Source organism: Triticum urartu, chromosome 4, assembly GCF_003073215.2.
Source record: "Triticum urartu cultivar G1812 chromosome 4, Tu2.1, whole genome shotgun sequence".
In the NCBI taxonomy this organism is placed as follows: domain Eukaryota; kingdom Viridiplantae; phylum Streptophyta; class Magnoliopsida; order Poales; family Poaceae; genus Triticum; species Triticum urartu.
The window spans coordinates 182,099,765-182,120,735 of record NC_053025.1 but is presented as its reverse complement, the minus strand read 5'-3'; positions in this window follow the sequence as shown (position 1 = coordinate 182,120,735).

Below are 20,971 nucleotides of genomic sequence, written 5' to 3'. Positions count from 1 at the left end.
AAGATTTCAGACAGCACTCCGGTTGAGAAGGGAGGTAATACTTGACAGAATGGGAAGAACTTGAAAAGCGGGCACGACACTCCGGTTGAATGGATAAGCAAAGGAAAGAACATGATCTTCACAATCCGAGATGATGAGTGAAAAGAGAAACATCACAATGCCTCCGGAAGGAAGAATAGAAGCTAGATTGTTGGGACAAAGGGACGGGGAAGAAACAACATCTTCTATCACAATTGAATTTGAGAGAGCATCCTTATAAAGAAGGATTGAACGGAGTTGTTGAAAAAAACTCAACAAGGCACAAGATATGCTCCTCGTGGGCTTATGAAAACATCTCAAAACTAGAGGTGAAATTCTTCCACTAACGAAAACAATAGATTGGATTGATATCAACAAGGAGACGAGAAACTTATTTCATCGGGAGGATAAATGAAGAACTTGGGTCATTTATGAGCACCATATATAGAAACAGCCCTTAGGGAAAGCTTTAGGTGAAATATAACCCAAGACAACTCCAACGAAGAGATTGATGGGTTGCAAAGGATCTCATGAACAAAGAGAAAATGACGGGTTTAACATATGTCATTCCGGACAACTTGTGAATCATGAAACATGAAGGGAGCTATCAAAATGACATAACACCACCTCAAAAGATAAGATAGAAAGAATTGCACTTTGGAATGCAAGAAGAAGAATGCTTGAACTCCTCAAAACCAAACATGTGATGAGCACCATGTTTATTTGAGAGTATAGCTTGGTGGATCTTAACTTCGAGAGAAATCTTAAAGAACAAATGAAGAATGAAAAGAATCCTTGACGAACCACCATGTATAGCCTCCATGAAGAACTCCGGTAATAAAAGAATGATCAAACGAAAGGGGAAGTTGAGAAGAACTACGGGATAAGCCTTGCAATGATTAGATAAAGCTTTGAAATGATATAATTTAAATAACTCGGAGCTCCATAAAAGAAAGATGAACAACTCTGAAAGAAGAAATTAGATCCCTTGGATGAAACAATAATAAGAATTACATTATGCTTATCCTTCATCAATTAAATTGATGACAAGCAACGGATTTGGCATACTACTTATTCTTCTTGAAAGGATTGAAGAGATATAGTGTAAACTTGAGAAAGGTCTTCAACGATCCACCGGTAGGATTAAAACAACGAATAAATTAAATATGAGAACATAGGAAGAGGAATCTTGAACAAACCACCGTAAGAATTGAAAATGACAGTAACAAAGGCCCAATTCGCCGGGAAGTATTAGAAAACGAATAAAGATACTTGACAGAATTTAGATACATGAGAACGAATAGATCATGATCTGATTAAAAGATATCTGAATGATGCACCGGTACGAGAAGTGAAAGCTAAGAATGAATAAACCCGAAATGATGGCCTTCGGAGAATCAAACTGAAAAGCCTCCTGAATTGCTTCGGATGGGTGAAAAGAATATCTCACAATCGAAAATAATTGTGAGGATGGCGCGAAGCTAGAGCCATGAATCTTCAAGAGACCATATATGATTTGGAGGAAACTCTTCTTTGGTCTTCAGAATTCGAGAATGATGACGAGAAACACCATCATGAATTGTTGAGGCACTCCGGAAGAATGAAAAGCGAAGAGGTTGAGCCAACAATGAAAAAAATTGAAAGATCTTGGAGAAATACATATGACTAATGATAACTCATTCTTACGTCAAACTTGGAAAAGAATTTGAGAGTAACTCCAAGAAAATAGAAGAGTCAGGTAAGATCCTGGAAAAATGCCTATGAGTTAGGGCCCACTCAAAGGATACACCGTTGAACGATTTAAAAGAAAGATTGCACCGGTTGAATTAAATGGCTTGAATGAGGTAACAACCTCGAAATAGTTTGAATTGATGAGGAGTGGAAACACGAATCTTGAAAGATATCTTCAGCACTTCGGAACATTTGAATAGCAAACGGGGAATGATTATAAGGTGCACCAGCATTGGAAAGCATTTGAATGAGGAAAAGGGATATGATCAACACCAAAAGCTTGCATTGAAAATACCAGAAAAGAAAAGAGAACGAAAAATGATAAACTTGTAGCTTCCTTAGTATCTTCTTGAGAATCACCGAATAAGAACATTGACGGAAAGGAATGAAGAGGCTTCCCATTAATAAGATGGATACTTGATTAAGAAATCTAAGTCCTTGAAGAAAAAGGGTGGGAGGGAGGGAAAAACAAAGAAAACTTGGTACAGATGAAACAAACACCGTTGAGAAGACTTAGAATTGATCTTGGGAATGTAGAAATGATTGGATCCACTTGAAGAGAAACACACCGGTTGGAAAGGATTGACATGGCAATCTCGATTATCATGAAGGATTAGTATTCACATAGAAATATGAGATAACCACTTGGAAAAGGTATGGAATCAACACTTGACATTGAAGCAACTCGAATACCACAACTCAAAACAAAAACAAAGGATTGGCTTGCAGAATAAGCTGGAAACAAACATATGATAGATCCCATATCGTATCTTGTGTCTGTTGGAAACATATCCTACGAGATACTTGAATTCCCATTTATAAACTCCCGAAACTTTCTAGTTATGCAGTCAGGTGTTGGGGATACAGGGGAAGCATAATATCTCACCCAAACTAACAATTCCTACATCCAGTTGTATCCATCCTTCAACACATAACCAAGAAAACTTCGAAAATCTTGTACCTCAACCTTCGAAAAGCATCAGTTATACGAGTTATGGCAATACTCCCGAACTCCCGCCCCAGTACTGGGTGGCGTTGAGGTTATCTCACCAACAACTACATAAAATAGATTTTCGATGTCGGCGAGCTCAGGTATTCCAGAACTGCAACGATAAAATTGTGACGACAACCCTCGGAGCTCAACTCCTCGGGTGATCCTAAATGTCATGAGGCACCAAGAACAATGTTCTCATCACAAGACTATCGGAACGATTCCAAGATACCGCGTGATCCTAAAAAAAATTCATGAAATTTGAGGAGAGAAAAGTCAAAACTTCTACGTCAGGTGGCCTCACCAGAGCGACGAAGGGACTAAGTAGTAAAAAGAATCCTACTCTCCGATATATATAATCCTAAGACTCAAAACATTTTGTTCTAGACTCAACAACGTCAGTGATTCGATCAAGCAGGGGGCTCCTAAGTCGGGGATGGCTCTGATTACCAACTTGTAACACCCACAATGCGGCTATATCTCCCACGTGTCGGGGCACGACTTAGAGGCATAGCCGCATGGTAGGCTTGTCGCAAGAGGGGTAATCTTCACACATCCATGTACTGAATAAGAAAGGGATAAAGAGTTGTCTTACAATCGCCACTTCACACAAATACAAGTTAAACATACATCATCTAGAATACAATCAAGGTCCGACTACGGAACCAAAATAAAAGAAGAAGACCCCAAATGATAGATCCCCGATCGTCCCAGCTGGGCTCCACTAATGATCAACCAAAAAGACAAATAACAACGATCAAGATCTTCATCGAGCTCCCACTTTAGCTGGGTTGCGCCACCTGCACTGGTATCATCGGCACCTGCAACTGTTTAGAAGTATCCGTGAGTCACGAGGACTCAGCAATCTCACACCCGCGAGATCAAGACTATTTAAGCTTATGGGTAGGATAGGGTAATGAGGTGGAGCTTCAGCAAGCACTAAGCATATATGGTGGCTAACATACGCAAGTGAGAGCGAGAAGAGAAGCAACGCAGCGGTCGAGAAGCTAGAAATGATCAAGAAGTGATCCTGAAACTACTTACGCACAATCATAACACAAGAACCGTGTTCACTTCCCGGACTCCTCTGAGAAGAGACCATCATGGCTACACACGCAGTTGATGCATTTTAATTAAGTCAAGTGTCAATTTCTCTACAACCGGATATTAACAAATTCCCATCTCCCACATAACCGCGGGCACGACTTTCGAAAGTTTATACCCTACAGGGGTTTCCCAACTTAGCCCATCACAAGCTCTCACGGTCAACGAAGGATATTCCTTCTCCCAGGAAGACCCGATCAGTCTCGGAATCCTGATTACAAGACATTTCGACAATGGTAAAACTAGACCAGCAAAGCCACCCAATGTGCCGACAAATCCCGATAGGAGTCGCACGTATCTCGTTCTCAGGGCACACCGGATGGGCAAGATGCCGGGTTGGCATAGACCCTGGTTGCCTAGGGGGCGCCGGACATCGCCCAGTTTGGACCAACACTCAGAGGAGCACTGGCCTGGGGGGGTTAAAATAAAGATGACCCTCGGGCACCAGAAACCCAAGGGAATGAGCCTTATGCTGTTAGGCAAATGTAAAACCAAGGTTGGGCCTTCCTGGAGGAGTTTTATTCAAAGAGAACTGTCAAGGGGTTCCCATAACACCAAACCGCGTAAGGAACGCAATATCAAGGAACATAACACCGGTATGACGGAAACTAGGGCGGCAAGAGTGGAACAAAACACCAAGCATAAGGCCGAGCCTTCCACCATTTACCAAGTATATAGATGCATTAATTAAATAAGAGATATTGTGATATCCCAACATATCCAAGTTCCAACATGGAACAAACTTCAGCTTCACCTGCAACTAGCAAAGCTATAAGAGGGGCTGAGGAAAAGCGGTAAGATAGCCAAACAACGGTTTGATAGGAAGCTGGGTTAGAGGCTTGACATGGCAATATGGGAGGCATGATATAACAAGTGGTTGGTAGCGCGACATAACGGTAGAACGAACAACTAGCAAGCAATGATAGAAGTGATTTCGAGGGTATGGTCATCTTTCCTGAGATCCCGCAAGGAAGAAGAACGAGTCCATGAAGAAGACAAACGGACGTAGTCGAACGGATCGTCACAAACGCGGCGTTACCGGAACTAACAAGAAGAGGCAACACCAGAAAGAAAGCAAACAACATAGTAAACAAGCATCACATAAACATGGCATGATGCACAGTCAATCATGATGCATGTCCAGTTTAAAGAGGCATGGCATGGCATGGCAAAGTGCAATGAACAACACTACAAGTTAAGCGGTGCTCCATATGCAACGAGTTGCATATTGACGAAACACCACATTCGATTATTTAGTTCACTCCCGGTTAGGTGCCCAACAAAATTAAATGTTATTAAACATGGCAAGAGGTGAGTCATATGAAAACTACCTATCTAGGCAAGTTTAAATGAGGGTTAAACGGATCATACATAATCGGGTGGTCGAGAAAAATAGGCTAGGGAGTCCAATAAATAAAATGAAGATGTTTTATAGATGTTTGGGGATGATCTGAATCCAACGGTGATGACTGCCCGGGTCAGGTCCGGGACAGCTTTCGGATGCACGCGCGAGGAGGGCGCCGGGCATAACCGACAGAGGTTAGGTTGGGCCTGGCGGTAGGTAGTGGACTGTGTAGACGGTCTAGGGAGGAAAGAGATGGAAATCCCGGCAACAGCTTTTGGAGACCGAAAACGTCCGACGATTTGACCGACTATATTGTCGCTATAGTTATCCGTTGGGGCGTCGAACTGACTCCGAATGCGATGAAACTTGGCAGGCGTCCTATCTACACGATAACAACACCGCATGCCTACTTTCAAACCATTTCGAGAAAATTTTCCGGCAACTTGTAAAAATACTATTTCGGCCATGTCGCGGGCGCGTGCGAGTGTGGTTGGGCTCAGAACGGACAACGGAGAGAACAGGGAGACCCGGATGGATGCAAGTTTTGAAAACATGATGACGCAATGCACATGATGACATGGAAAAATGCAACATGCAAGCAACTGAGATGTCAAAGACAGCGAATAACTGGAAGACACATGGCGCAATGGTCTCGGGGCATTACAGGTAACCGTAGAAGCATGTTTACTAATAAGTTTAAGTTCACCTTTAACTCTAGACATATAATCACTCAAGTGTTCAATCATATAAGAATGACGTTTCAATTGTCTACCAACATAAGCATTGAAGTTTTCTTGTTTAACAATAAAATTATCAAACTCATCCAAGCATTGGCTAGCAGACTTATTACGAGGAATATCACCTTCGTCAAATCTATAGAGAGAATTTACCTTTACTACCTGTGTCGGGTTTTCAAGACCATGTATTTCTTCAATAGGTGGTAAATTCTTAACATCTTCAGCTTTAATACCTTTTTTCTTTCATAGATTTCTTTGGCTCTTGCATATCTTCATGACTGAGAAATAGAATACCCCTTTTCTTCGGAGTTGGCTTAGGAGTTGGTTTAGGAAGTGTCCAATCATTATCATTAGTCAACATATTATTCAATAGCAATTCAGCTTGATCAACAGTTCTTTCCCTGAAAACACAACCAACACAACTATCTAGGTGGTCTCTAGAAGCATCGGTTAGTCCATTATAAAAGATATCAAGTATTTCATTTTTCTTGAGAGGATGATCAGGCAAAGCATTAAGTAATCAGAGAAGCCTCCCCCAAGCATGTGGGAGACTCTCTTCTTTAATTTTCACAAAATTATATATTTCCCTTAAGGCAGCTCGTTTCTTATGAGTGGGGAAATATTTAGCAGAGAAGTAATAAATCATATACTGGGGACTACGCACACAACCAGGATCAAGGGCATTGAACCATGTTTTAGCATCACCATTTAATGAGAACGGAAATAACTTAAGGATATAGTAGTAACAAATTTTCTCCTCATTAGTGAACAGGGTGGCTATATCATTCAATTTAGTAAGATGTGCCACAACAGTTTCAGATTCATGCCATAAAAAGGATCAGATTCAACCAATGTAATTATCTCAGGATCGACAGAAAAATCATATTCCTTATCAGCAATACAGATAGGTGAAGTAGCAAAAGTAGGGTCATATTTCATTCTAGCATTCAAAGACTTTTCTTTCAGCTTAGCTAACCGTTTCTTAAGATCGTATCTATCATTGCAAACTAAAAAGTCTCTAGCAGTTTATTCATCCATAAGATAACCCTCAGGCACAACAGGCAATTCATATCTAGGGGGAGAATCTTCATCATCACTTTCATCATTATTATCAGTTTCAATAATTTCATTCTCTCTAACCCTAGCAAGTTGTTCATCAAGAAATTTACCTAATGGCATAGTATTATCAAGCATAGCAGTAGTTTCATCATAAGTATCATGCAAAGCAGAAGTGGCATCATCAATAACATGCGACATATCAGAATAAATAGCAGGAGTAGGTGTCGCAAGTTTACTCAAAAGAGAAGGTGAATCAAGTGTGAGCTAGATGGCAGTTCCTTACCTCCCCTCGTAGTTGAGGGAAAATCTTGGTTCTTCCATCTTTCAAGTTCTTCATACTGATCAACAGATATAAATCCCAAGCGACTCAAAGAATAGAGCTATGCTCCCCGGCAACGGCGCCAGAAAATAGTCTTGATAACCCACAAGTATAGGGGATCGCAACAGTTTTTTAGGGTAGAGTATTCAACCCAAATTTATTGATTCGACACAAGGGGAGACAAAGAATATTCTCAAGTATTAACAGTTGAGTTGTCAATTCAACCGCACCTGAAAGACTTAATATTTGCAGCAAAGTATTTAGTAGCAAAGTAATATGGAAGTAACGGTAACGGTGGCAAAGGTAATAATAATAGTTTTTGTAGTGATTACAACAGTGGCAACGGAAAAGTAAGTAAGAAAAATTCAATATGTGAAAAGCTTGTAGGCATTGGATCGGTGATGGATAATTATGTCAGATGCAATTCCTCATGCAACAGTTATAACCTAGGGTGACACAGAACTAGCTCCAGTTCATCAATGTAATGTAGGCATGTATTTCGAATATAGTCATACGTGCTTATGGAAAATAACTTGCATGACATCTTTTATCCTACCCTCCCGTGGCAGCGGGGTCCTATTGGAAACTAAGGGATATTAAGGCCTCCTTTTAATAGAGTACCGGAACAAAGCATTAACACTTAGTGAATACATGAACTCCTCAAACTATAGTCATCACCGGCAGTGGTCCTGATTATTGTCACTTCGGGGTTACCGGATCATAACACATAGTAGGTAACTATTGACTTGCAAAATAGGATCAAGAACTCACATATATTAATGAAAACATAATAGGTTCAGATCTGAAATCATGGCACTCGGTCCCTAGTGACAAGCATTAAGCATAGCAAAGTCATAGCACCATCAATCTCAGAACATAATGGATACTAGGGATCAAACCCTAACAAAACTAACTCGATTACACGATAAATCTCATCCAACCCATCACCGTCCATCAAGCCTACGATGGAATTACTCACGCACGGCGTTGAGCATCATGAAATTGGTGATGGAGGAAGGTTGATGATGACGACGGCGACAGATTCCCCTCTCTGGAGCCCCGAACGGACTCCAGATCAGCCCTCCCGAGAGAGATTAGGGCCTGGCGGTGGCTCCGTATCATAAAACACGATGAATCCTTCTCTTTGATTTTTTGTCTCCCCGAACGGGAATATATAGAGTCGGAGTTGAGGTCGGTGGAGCCTTAGGTGGGCCCACGAGACAGGGGGCGCGCCCCCACCCTCGTGGACAGGGTGTGGGCCCCCTGGTGTTGATTCTTTCACCAATATTTTTTATAAATTCCAAAATATTCTCCGTGAAGTTTCAGGTCTTTCCGAGAACTTTTATTTCCGCACAAAAATAACACCATGGCAATTCTGCTGAAAACAGCGTCAGTCCGGGTTAGTTCCATTCAAATCATGCAAGTTAGAGTCCAAAACAAGGTCAAAAGTGTTTGGAAAAGTAGATATGATGGAGACGTATCAGCGAGCATGAGCGGACGGCCCGCCAAGGCATAGTCGGGTTAAGTGGGTTTAAGTGGGTTGGCAAGTAGAATCCCGAGAATCGAGCTTGTGTACACGGAAGATCGATGTTGGTATTACTAGCCTGGTGACGATCTGAAAATAAGAAGACACGACTACTTTTCCTGGGTGTAAACAAGAAATCAGACTGAAACCGCAGATTAGTGTCAGTTATCTCTCCGGCAGCTTGACCTCGGGCCTTCGCTTGACGGGGCTGCGGCCGGAGCCGGCGCCCACGCCGAGCTCCCTCTCAACAGACTCAAGCACGTCCACCCCTGCATGAACCTCCACCGTGGGGCCCTTGCCCGCCCTCTGCAGCTCGAGTGCCGCCCGCCAGACCTCCTTTACAGACAGCGCCACAGTGGTGCCGCTGCGCCCCCTCCTTAGAAATAGTCGTGGCTCCGTCTTCTCAAGTGTCACCAGATCCGCCGCGGCCGACGCCTCAGCTGCATCCATCATCTTCATCTTCTCCGGCCATCCGGCGTCGTGAACTGGTTGGGGCTGCCACCGTATTCTTCATCTTCTTCGTCGTTGCGAACTGGTCGGCCGATGAGGCGACCGCGGCCACTGACTTCTTCATCTTCAATGGTGACCCGGCGCAGGAGGTCATCATGGGCTTCTTGGATGGGGGTGGCGAAGTCCAGCGCGAGGAGGAGGGAGGGGAGGACGAAGATGCAAAGGGAGATGGCCGACGACAAGCAAAATGAATCCATTATGGGCGCCATGGCCTGCGTCATGAGTGTCGGTGTAAAAACCGGCAGATCTTGGATAGGGGGTCCCGAACTATGCGTCTAAGGATCAAACTTAATAGGAGGCAGGGGACATGATGTTTACCCAGGTTCTGGCCCTCTTGATGGAGGTAAAACCCTATGTCCTACTTCGTTGACTTTGATGAGTATAGGGGTTACAAGAGTTGATCTACCACGAGATCGTAATGGCTAAACCCTAGATGTCTAGCCTGTATGATTGTGATTGGCTCTACGGACTAAACCCTCTAGTTTATATAGACACCGGAGGGGCCTAGGGTTGTACAAAGTCGGTTTACAGAGAAAGGAATCTTCATATTTGAACGCCAAGCTTGCATCCACGTAAAGGAGAGTCCCATTCGGAGACAGGGGAAAGTCTTCTAGCTTGTGTCTTCGCGGCCCATTAGTCCAGCTGACGTTACATAGCCTGGACGCTCGGGGACCCCCTAATCCAGGACTCCCTCAGTAGCCCCTGAACCAGGCTTCAATGACAATGTGTTCCGGCCTATGCGCAGATTGTCTTCGGCATTGCAAGGCGGGTTCCTCCTTCGAATACTCCAAAGTAGTTGATCAAAAGGACTATATACGGCTCTGTACAATAGTCACAACACGGGGCCACGAGGGCAAAACACTTTAAACAAAAAATAAGTTATGTATTCTGACAACTTTTTCGGCGAGGTATTGTGCTCCGGCCTTATTATTATTTCGAACTGTTTTCCAACCTCCCATTTCGCGTTCCGAGACGTGGTATTCATTGACATGTCTTGTAAAAGCAGAGATCGTGTCCCCTTATTGCGGGATTCTCATCAATACGGATTTGGGTAATCCAACCGTGTCGTTAGCATGTTCCCCTTGGGAATAGGCGAGTTTTAAGGCTCATGGGGGAGCGCTTGATATTCACTGCCTTTATAAGGAGATAAGAATTCACCTTTTCACCCCACACCTTCTTCTTCCTCAACCCATATGCCATTGAGCTCCAGCACCCGAGTTCAATTCCTTCCATCCCCACTCCAGCCATGTACAGATCTGGCGCTCAGGGCAAGTGGATGGACACCTCCGTCACGGAGGAGAACATCCGGGAGCACGCAGGGTACTTAGCCAAGGAAATCGCCCACCGGTTTCCGGCCAAGAAGAAGATCATCCCTACTGCGGAGCCCCATGAGAGAGTAGTATTTATTCCTCATTTCCTTCATGGATTAGGTTTTCCCCTCCATCCTTTCGTCCACAGCCTAATGTTTTACTATGGGCTAGATTTTCATGATCTAGGCCTAAATTCCTTTCTCAACATTTTGGCGTTCATCGTCGTGTGTGAGGCATTCCTCTGCATCCCTCTCCACTTCGGCCTATGTCTTAAGGTCTTCAATGTGAAGCCAAAAGTGGTGGATGGTCAACACGCGGAGTGCGGTGGCGCCATGGTGAGCAAGCTCCCCAAAGTCACTTGGCCCAAAGGCACCTTCGTGGAGACCGTGAAGGGGTGGTAGCAGGGGCGGTTCTATGTCACGGAACCCCGTGACTCCACATGGGCCGCTCCTCCCGAGTTCAAGTCCGGGCCTCCATTGCGGCTGACATCCTGGCTCAACAAGGGCCTGGACTGGGCATCATCCGATGAGGTGATGGTGCTACAGAAGCACATCAAGAGTATGGTAGACAAGAATACCAACCTTGCCAGTGTGAACCAGGTAATGCTCTTTCGCAAGATTCTCCCCTGCCAAGGCCAAACTCAGCACATGTGGGAGTTCGACCCGGCTGGTCCCCGAACCCTGAAGCAATTCTTCGGCACGAAGCATGAAGACATGTGGAAGCTCGTGTTCAAGACCCAAAAGACGTGGCCAAAAACGACCGATTACCTCGGCCTCGACTGTACCCACACAGTGTCTCCCGTAAGTTTTCATGATAACTTTACTATTTGTAAATCCAAGGGGCGTACTAGCTTTCCATTCTTCCCACAGGGCTGGACAAAGAAGGCGGAGCAGATTCATTGTCCGGCTTCGCTATCCGAAGACCCAGCCATCCCTCTGTTAACAAGGATGGTGGTTCCGGTGCCATATCAAGCGATGGAAAAGAAGGCCAAGAAGAAGGGCAAGGAGGCCAAAAGTGGCCTCCTCCGTAAAGGTGCTTCGGACATAGTGTACGAAGACACCGAGACTCACTCCTCCCCCGACGAAGACGAAGGGGAGGAGGAAGAGTGTAATTCTCCCCTTAAGGGGGAAAGAAGAAAAGGGGGGCTTTCGCGAATCTACAGGCGGAGGCATCCAAGGAAGGGAGAATCTCCCTCACGGATGACTCCGAATCGGACGCTGATGAATGATGCCCCAGGTCGAAGCCCCTGGCTGGATCGTAAGTACCACGAAGGCACTTGTACTTATATATCTATATGGTTTTCCACCTTTATGATTTTAATATACTGAATTGCATGCTGCAGTCCAGCTCACGTCCTCCCCTTGCAATCCCCATCTTCAGGGAATTCGCTGGATCCGAACGTGATGGATAGCGGGTCGCCTCCATCGGCCTCCTCCCCCAAAGCTATGGATAATGCCGAAGTGTTGTCCCAAAGGATCCTTCCGGGCCAGGGACAGGTGCGGGAAGCCGTCGAGGTGGCGCCAGAGGGCGATACCTCTGCTGTCGGAAACATGGGAGGACTGACCCCGATGGAGACTGGCCATGCCCAATGCGGCCCCCAACCGTACATTATTCTGGAGACCCATACGGTTCCGAAATCAGGTGAGGAGCCTCCTTCGAAAGAAGGGGGTGCGCCAATCCCACCGATGACCTCTGTCAATACGGAGGCGCCAGATACTCTGGTGGAAGCGCTTCAGAGTGCCTCCATTGTGGAAGAACATTGTATCGTTATGGGTATGGTGGTTGAAAGGGTTCGGTCAGCTAAAAGTGGATTGAACGAGGCCTACACTAGCCTTCTGAGAGGCTTTGAGGTATGTAATATAATGCCTTTTAGCTATATAAGAAAATACCTGTGTATAGATAGAAGCCCCTGAGGCTCTATTCAGTGTTCACGAAGAAAGGCCGAACAGAGGATCGAATAGCTTTCATAGGAGACTAACATACATGTCTATTTGAACAAACAGGCTTCGATGCTAGCGGCAACCTCCCATGCCGCCGAGGACTCCAAACTAAAGCGGAGGTTGGAATGGGCCGATGAAGAGCTCATCCATGCCAACAAACAACTAGGGGACAAGCAAGGTACGCAATACCTATTCATATCTGAAATGACATGAGTTGTTGTGTTATCTTGCTGACCATGTTGTTATGATGCTCATAGGCGACGCGTCTGAGGTCGAAACCCTCAAGAATGCGTTGGCCGAAGCCCAGAAGAAGGCGGAAGAGGAACGAGTTGCCCGCCAAAAACACGAATCAAGGGTGGAGGAAGTTCAGCAAGAGCTCACGTAAGCCATAAGTAAATGCGAGTCCTTGGAGCACAAGGTTGAGGATTGAGATTCCGAACTTGCTAAGGCCCTCCAAAGTGCACATGAGGACCGGGCTGAAGCCTAGAACGCCTGTCGGGAGATCCAAGAGGCGACGCAGATTGCGACTGCTAAGGACTTTAATATGCAGAGCAAATTTGTGAGAAGGAAATACATCTTACTGACCCGGATTTGGAGTTCTCCAGGAGCATTTGCGGACCTACCCCGGAGTGTTGTCGATGCTGCGGAGTTCTTCCGAGCCGAAGAGGGGAGCTCAACGGAAAAACTGTTCTAGTCGCAATACCTTGCGCCTGAGCATCCCGTGTCCCTCAGCGATCAGTTGAAGCAGTTGACTGAACTGCATAGGGTGGCCGGATTGGCCATGAGGGATTTTATAACCAATCTGTGGCCTGCCGAACCCATACCCAGCAGCTACTTTGGGCTCGTGAAGTGGCTGGTCAGTGCCTGCCCCCGTCTTGATGTCGTGAAGCGGTCGGTCTGTATTGAAAGTGCGTGGATGGCCTTCGCTCGTCTAAAAGTGTAGTGGGCGAAGATGAACGCCATCAAGCTCGCAACCGAGGGACCGCCCGCAGGCAAGGAGCACCGTACTCCGGAGCGGTATTTTGACGAAGTCTTGGAAGCTTCCCGCATTGTAGAGGGCCAGTGTTCAAACGACATTATCTTCAAATGAATGTACCTGTAATGCCCGTACTTTGTATTATAAAACAAGGCTTATGCATAATGTGTTGCTTGTTTTAGATTGAAATCATTTCCTCCTGTGCGGTCATTTATGGTATCTGAGGGTTGGCCAGTCGTCAGCTTCAGCCCCCACGTATGTAGTACGGGGGTGTTCGGAAGGGCCCCTAGACACACTTGACCCAACCAGCATGGTCCTTGAAGGAGGTTTCGGTGCGGGGAACCAGGCAATCAGACTATGTGGCTTTATGACTCTCACTTAGCCATAGGAGTTTGATGACGAGGTTATAGGCGCAGCCCCCGGTGTTGTTCGATTATCCGAACTTGGGTGTTGTAGACGCCTGACCGGGCATAAACCGGTCCTTCTCATTATGCGGAAAAATTGCAAGAGATTTGTAGTTAGTCGCCGAATAGCTGACCAGCTCTCGCCACATCATGACAGTCAGTTTTCAGCTTTCTCTAGTGAGATGTTTATCCGGATGAGCCGGAAACACAGTCGTGGTAGTTCTCCAGTTACTGCCTTAGACGAACAAGCAGAACGTAAGGTAATAACCACAGGAGCCAGGAAACCCAACTATTGACCAAAGACATGATTCGGAGCTGATGCATATAATGCTATATTCGGGACGCCAAATTGTACTATAAAAGTGTTCGGACTTTATTTAGTATATAAGAGATGTACGTGGCTCAATAGAGCCCCTGGTGATTTAAGTCGTACCGAGGTGTACATGACAATTGGACAAAAAACAGGGAAATACAGTTTAAGAGGTAGGCCAGTATCGCATAGGTGGGGCTAGAAACTATTTCCATTATAGTATAATTGGTATGTCAAAACGTATTGGTACAAATAGTGCGGTAAGCAACAGGGCTATTTTACATGCCGAGCACAAGGGAAAGCTGTGTGTGTGTCCTAAAAATGGACAAGGTGATCTTTAAAGACCCTTTAGGTACTCTGCCCCGCGTCTATGCTACTTTACTCCTTGGTGTATTGTCCTTCGAGAGGATCATCAATCGGTGTTTTCATGATAGGCCTCGAAAAGAGGCCTTGGTACCATCGAAAAGGTGATGTGGGTTGTAAGGAACCTGGAAAAATAAAAGGAAGAGAAAAAGGAAATATGAGTGTCCGGATAGGGTCTAGCCATATTGTGGGATTTGTCTTTATTTTGCCTCCATCCTTTCCCATGGTATATTTAGTGCGTAATTATGTACGCATGATACATATGCCACAATTTGGTAGGGACTGAGATTGAGGCCAAATTGCTAGTCGAGCTCCTGACAAGCTGGATTGTCGTGCTGCGGGGTAGTCCAGACTCGTTTCATAGTGTCCGGGGGCTTGATTGCTGATGTATTATTTGGTATGATAAGGCTGCTATGTACTTCCGCAGCTAGGGCCGCAGTGTGCTCCTCAGTGTGGAGGGAGCGTTCTGTGTTTCCATTGACCGTTATAACACCGCGGGGTCTGGGCATCTTGATTTTGAGATAGGCATAGTGGGGGACCGTGTTGAAGCGAGCTAACGCGGTTTTCCCGAACAGCACATGGTAGCCACTACGGAAAGGGACAATGTCGAAGATCAAGTCTTCACTTCGGAAATTGTCTAGCGTACCAAAGACAACCTCCAGTGTGATTGAGCCTGTGCAGCGGGCCTCTACACTAGGTATTAGTCCCTTAAAGATGGTTTTAGTGGGCTTGATTCTTGACGGATCAAGGCCCATCTTGCGTACTGTGTCCTGATAGAGCAGGTTAAGGCTGTTGACACCGTCCATGAGGACTCGCGTGAGGTGGAATCCATCAATAATTGGGTCGAGGACTAGCGTGGCCGAGCCTCCATGATGGATATTGGTCGGGTGGTCTCTGCGATCGAAAGTGATCGGACTTGCTGACCATGGGTCGAATTTTGGGGCGACTGGCTCGATCGCGTAGACGTCCCTCAACGCGCGCTTGCGCTCCCACTTGGGGATGTGAGTAGCATATATCATATTCACAATTTTGACCTCGGGGGGAAATTTCTTTTGTCCCCCTGTGCTCGGTGCGTGAGGTTCCCCATCGTCATGCTCGCTGGGTGACCCTTTCTCCTTATGTTCGGCATTTAACTTGCCGGCCTGTTTGAAGACCCAACAACTTCTGTTGGTGTGGTTGGCAGGCTTGTCAGGAGTGCCGTGAATCTGGCAAGGTCGATCAAGTATTCGGTCCAGGCTTGATGAACCGTCTTTGTTTCGTTTGAATGGCTTCTTCCGTTGACCGGGTTTGGAGCCACTAAATCAGGCGTTGACCGCCGTATCCTCTGTATTATCATTGTTGCTTCGACGCTTATGTTTGTTGTGTCAGGGCCTTCTGTTGCCGTTTCTAGCTTCGAAAGTGCCAGGGTCGCTGGTACTGTTGCTGCTTCGGGCTAGCCAGCTATCTTCGCCCGCACAAAAGTGGGTCATTAGTGACTGCCATGGATTTCGGCTTTCTTGGCCAAGGTGTTGGGCGAGCCATTCGTCGCGGATGTTGTGCTTAAATGCTGCTAGGGCTTCGGTGTCCAGATGGTCAACAATCTGGTTCTTTTTAATTAGCAATCTGGTCGAGAATTTCCTGGCTGACTCTCCCGGCTGCTGGACTATATGACTGAGGTCATCGGCATCCAGAGGCCGGATATAAGTGCCTTGGAAGTTGTCTCTAAAGGCATATTCCAAGTCTTCCCAGCTTCCAATAGAGTTTTCTGGGAGGCTATTTAACCAGTGCCTAGCTAGTCCCTTAAGTTTTAGGGGAAGGTATTTGATGGCGTGTAGATCGTCCCCGTGAGCCATGTGAATTGGGAGAAGAAAATCTTCAATCCATACTGCGGGATCTGTTGTACCATCGTATGATTCAATGTTGACAGGTTTAAACCCTTCTGGGAACCGGTGCTCCATTAGCTCATCGGTTAAGCATAGGGGGTGTGCGGTGCCTCTGTATAGGGCCATGTCACGATGTAGTTCGGATGAAGTTCGTATGCGGTTTTTGGCTCGGGCATGATTATGCTTGTCGCGCCAGGCTTGATAGCCATCTTCTCGCGCCAGGGCATGCCCCCACGATTCGTAGATTGATCTGGTCTAACCTGCTCTATTTTCCAGGTCTTGTCGTAGGTCATAAGTGTATCCCCGAGCTGTTGTTTCTCTGCTTTTACGGCGAGGTGGTGCAGGCTGGTGTTCAGCTTGAGTTGTCGTTCTGTCCCGGCCACGTGGTGGTCGGTCAGGTCCGTCAGCCGCATTACGCGCGAGTGGTATGGGCTCTGGTGCATCGTCGTTAAATTGTGGCAGTAGCTTGCCCTTCGGGTAGGTCTTTGGGGGTGCGAGGCTGTATTCCTCGGCTGCCAGGACGTTACTCCATCTGTTGTTGAGCAAATCCTGATCAGCTTGAAGCTGTTGCTACCTCTTTTTCACGCATCTTGCAGTGGCGATTAGCCGACGCTTAAAGAACTCTTGTTCGAGGAGTTCCTCTGGTACGATGAAGTCTTCGTCGCTGAGGCTCACATCCTCTTCAGAGATATGTAGGTAATTACTATCCTCCGAGTCTTCGTTCCCGACAGGATTGTCGGGGTTCACTTGCCCGTCCTCCCAATTATCCTGTTCGGATGTTGGCTCTACAGGGGCTTCAGGGTCACTACTGCAGGATGCTGCTAACGCGACACTACGATCAGAGACCCTTTGAGAAACTATGTGCGATGCAATAATCGCAAACGGTGTTGTATGAAAACCGTCAGAAATGTATAAAACGTTTGCGATGACGGATACATCAAACACGGTTCAGGTTTTAGTTGCCTGTGTGATGAAGGGCATACGGTTCAGTTCAATTAACTGTTTGCGATGAGGAGGAACAAAAGAAATGGGCAGCCAGATGAAGGCGTGTGCGATATACAACATATGGTTCACTGGGATGAACTGTGTGTGATTAGCCAGCACAAAAGAAACGGTCAGCCTGATCAATGTGTGTGTAATGTACAGCATATGGTTCACTCGGATGAACTGTTTGTGATTAGGCAAGAGAACAGAAATGGTTCAATATAACAAGATGTGTGTGATACGCGGCAAACAGGTCTGTAATCAGAAATGTGTGCAAAGACCGATAATAACGCAGACGATTGCTTCTAATAAGACGTATGTGATATGCTTTGTCTACACAACATCTATTGGACATTGTGGGACAGGCGGTCATCCGGATACGCCATAAGGATGTGAAGAGGCATTCCTATCAGCAAGGACTAGTTATTCCACGAGTAGCTCATGTAAGAAAACTATCAAGTTAAGTGTGCTCAGGCTGGAGCAGCCATCGGATGGGAGAATGGATGGGAAGTTGTGTCGATGTTAAATTAGGTGATGGGATGGGTCATTTCAGTCAAATGACTGAAATGCCCCATTCCCTCGGCTAATTTAACCTCGAGGTCCTTGTTTTTTATTTTTTATTTTTAACGCATGTTAAAGAAGGTCTACCGCATTACTTTTTGACAATGTGCAATATGTGGCATACAGTTGATCCATCCGACCTATTTGTGATGGAATAGGCCGTGTGTGTTGTGGGCAAATGCTTGCTAGTATTCAACCGTTTGGGATTGATGAATTCATCACTGACAGGTTCCCTAGTGTGGTCCGTGTTCATCTGATCATCATCTACTTCTTGTGCTAGCTCAATGCTAAGTTTCCATTAATTGATGGTGTATTATGAACACGCCACCGTTTCCCACCATTTCCTTGCCTGTTTCCCGCCACCCTGCTATATTGCGCATACAGGGCGTGCGACGCACGAAGGCGACAAGCGCAGGCTGTAGCACATCCACCTTTTCCAAGCATCCCAACCCACCAAAGCACCGCCTCTGCCATCAACCTCGTCGACGAGGAAAACGAGCAGGCGCCACGGCCCGTCGAGGCCGAGGTGCTCCCAGCAGTTTGTGCAACCAACTTTGGTCCGCACATCCAAGCAGCCAAGCAGTAAAATACTAAATCTTTATGGCACGAAGGAAGTGGGCATCGGAGCAACTACGTGCTCTGGAGTCCGGGTCCCCTATTTTTTTCCGCTGCATCGGCTCGCCAGTGCAGGGCACCGGTGCAAGATGTAGGAACAGTTGTCTTTACCCCAGTTTTGGCATTCTATGTTACTAAATTTGTGCGTGTACACACCTATTAGTATCAATTTGCTGTCATCCAAACACTGTCGCTATGCTGTTGCAGTTATATTTACCTTCCTCATAAAATGTTCAATTTGTTATTTATTGTACATGAGTAAGAACTTCTAGCGTCGTTGTAGTTAATTATAGCTTCGGATGTTCCAAAATTTGGTTGTTGTCTCAGTACCAATTATTTCATTTGCACATTGATCTTTTTGAGAAGATATGTCATAATTAACATGTTTCTTCAGTTTTTCAAAATAAGCCTTGGTGATTTTCTATGTTGCTATAAACCCATTTCCCCTACAACTGTTACTGATCTAGTTTTAAATATTATAGGATGAACGGAAGTGTTCTTACTTGGAGTGGGTTGATCAAGAATGGCCACAGTCTTTGAAGATGTGCCTAACGAAGCTCTGGAGCATGTATGAGGAAGAAAACACATGTAGGCTTAGATAAAGTCTTGTTAACGCTGAAGCATATTTCAAGATGTGGGATAAAAAGTTGAAGGTGGAGAATGAGCTCAGGTTTTTTAAATCGGACTTTGCTAAGATGGTGTTGGTGAAGGAGGAGGCACTTTCCCAGTTGGCCCGTGCAAAACGGGTTCTTACTGAACTAAAAGCAGAGGTGGATAAGATGAGCCTGGATGATCTCGATTAGGGAAATGAATATATTGTTCTTATGAAGTTGAACTAGCTATATGTTGTACTGTGCTGTTTTCATGTAGCTACCGTACTGTGATGTTATAATATATTTATGTGCCTGATATGAAATTGGCAAACAGCTATTCGATATGAAATGTGAATTTGTGTAATACTAGAATTATTAATTGTAAACTAATAAACCTGCTAAATGAGTCATGGATCTTTGCAAACGATTCTAGGAGTAAAAGCGCTTGCGATGGATAGCCCAATGCCACACAGTTTTCCTCATCAAATCGTGTGTGATATAGTTGATAAAAGCAAACGGTTAACCAAGGAAGACTGTGTGTGATAGTTACACCTTTCAGACATGAGCATACCCATAAAACTGTGTAGGATGTATGTCCGAATGGAAACGTTTTCCCTGGTTGATTGTGTGGGATGTACATAAGAACGGAAACGTATTCCTTGGATTGACTGTGTGTGATATACATATGAACGGAAATGTTTTTTTGGGATTCACTGTGTGGGATGTACATACCTACGGAAATGATTTTCTCGGATTATCGTGTGGGATGTACATACCTACGGAAATGATTTTCTTGGATTACTGTCTGGGATGTACATACCTATGGAAATGATTGGGTTTCGGTGCCTCGCCCAATCGCACACGGCCCCAGCCTGGGACCCAGGAGGGCCTATCCCCGACGATTTATGGGTCATGTGGGAAGGACACCCTATCGCACACACTCGACGTAAAGGGGTTAAAAACCGTTTGTTTTGGACCGATGCGCACCAGTGGGTCTTCGCCGTTTTCTGGAGTGTTATTCTCTTTGGTGCCAGTATTGTTGTCTTTTTGGCGACGCGATTTTGAGTGGCGCCGCTGACGTTGATGTTTTGGGGGTGGCAGGCTTATCCTCAACCGGATTCTCCTTGTCATCGTTGCCATCCTCTTTGGGTGTGTCCACCTTGTACACGTCGTATGTGGAGGTGGCCGTCCACCGTCCAGTAAACGGAGGGTTTTGGACTGTTCGTCTCCGGCATGATCGTCCATACCGTCGATGTCTTCGGAGGCGTAATCCAGCATGTCGGTTAGATCCTCGACAGTGGCTATGAAGTGGGTGGTGGGTGGGACGTAAAATTCCCCGCTCTCAGCCCCTAGTCTGGGATGGGCGTAGTTCAGAAGTGATCCTTCCCTAATGGCGAGTGATCGCATTAAGTCCAGGGCCTCGTTTAAAGGTGAGGGTTGGACAGAGAAATGAGAGTCCGTGGGGCTGTCCGGAGTCGGAATCTCCTGGCGGCGCTCGGACACGGACCTCGGGAGTTTGGTCCTAGAGTCCGGCAAAGTGTCCGGTGCTTCTTCAGCAGCAAGCTCCATAAGTGCAAAGACTCCAGCGTGCTCTAGACTCCCGTCTTTAGACCTGTTGGCCTACTCTGGATCTAAGGCCAGGGCGGAAATTGGAGCTGCTAACCCTTTGAAGATCAAATATCCTCGGGTATCAGCGACATAGTTTAAGTTCCCG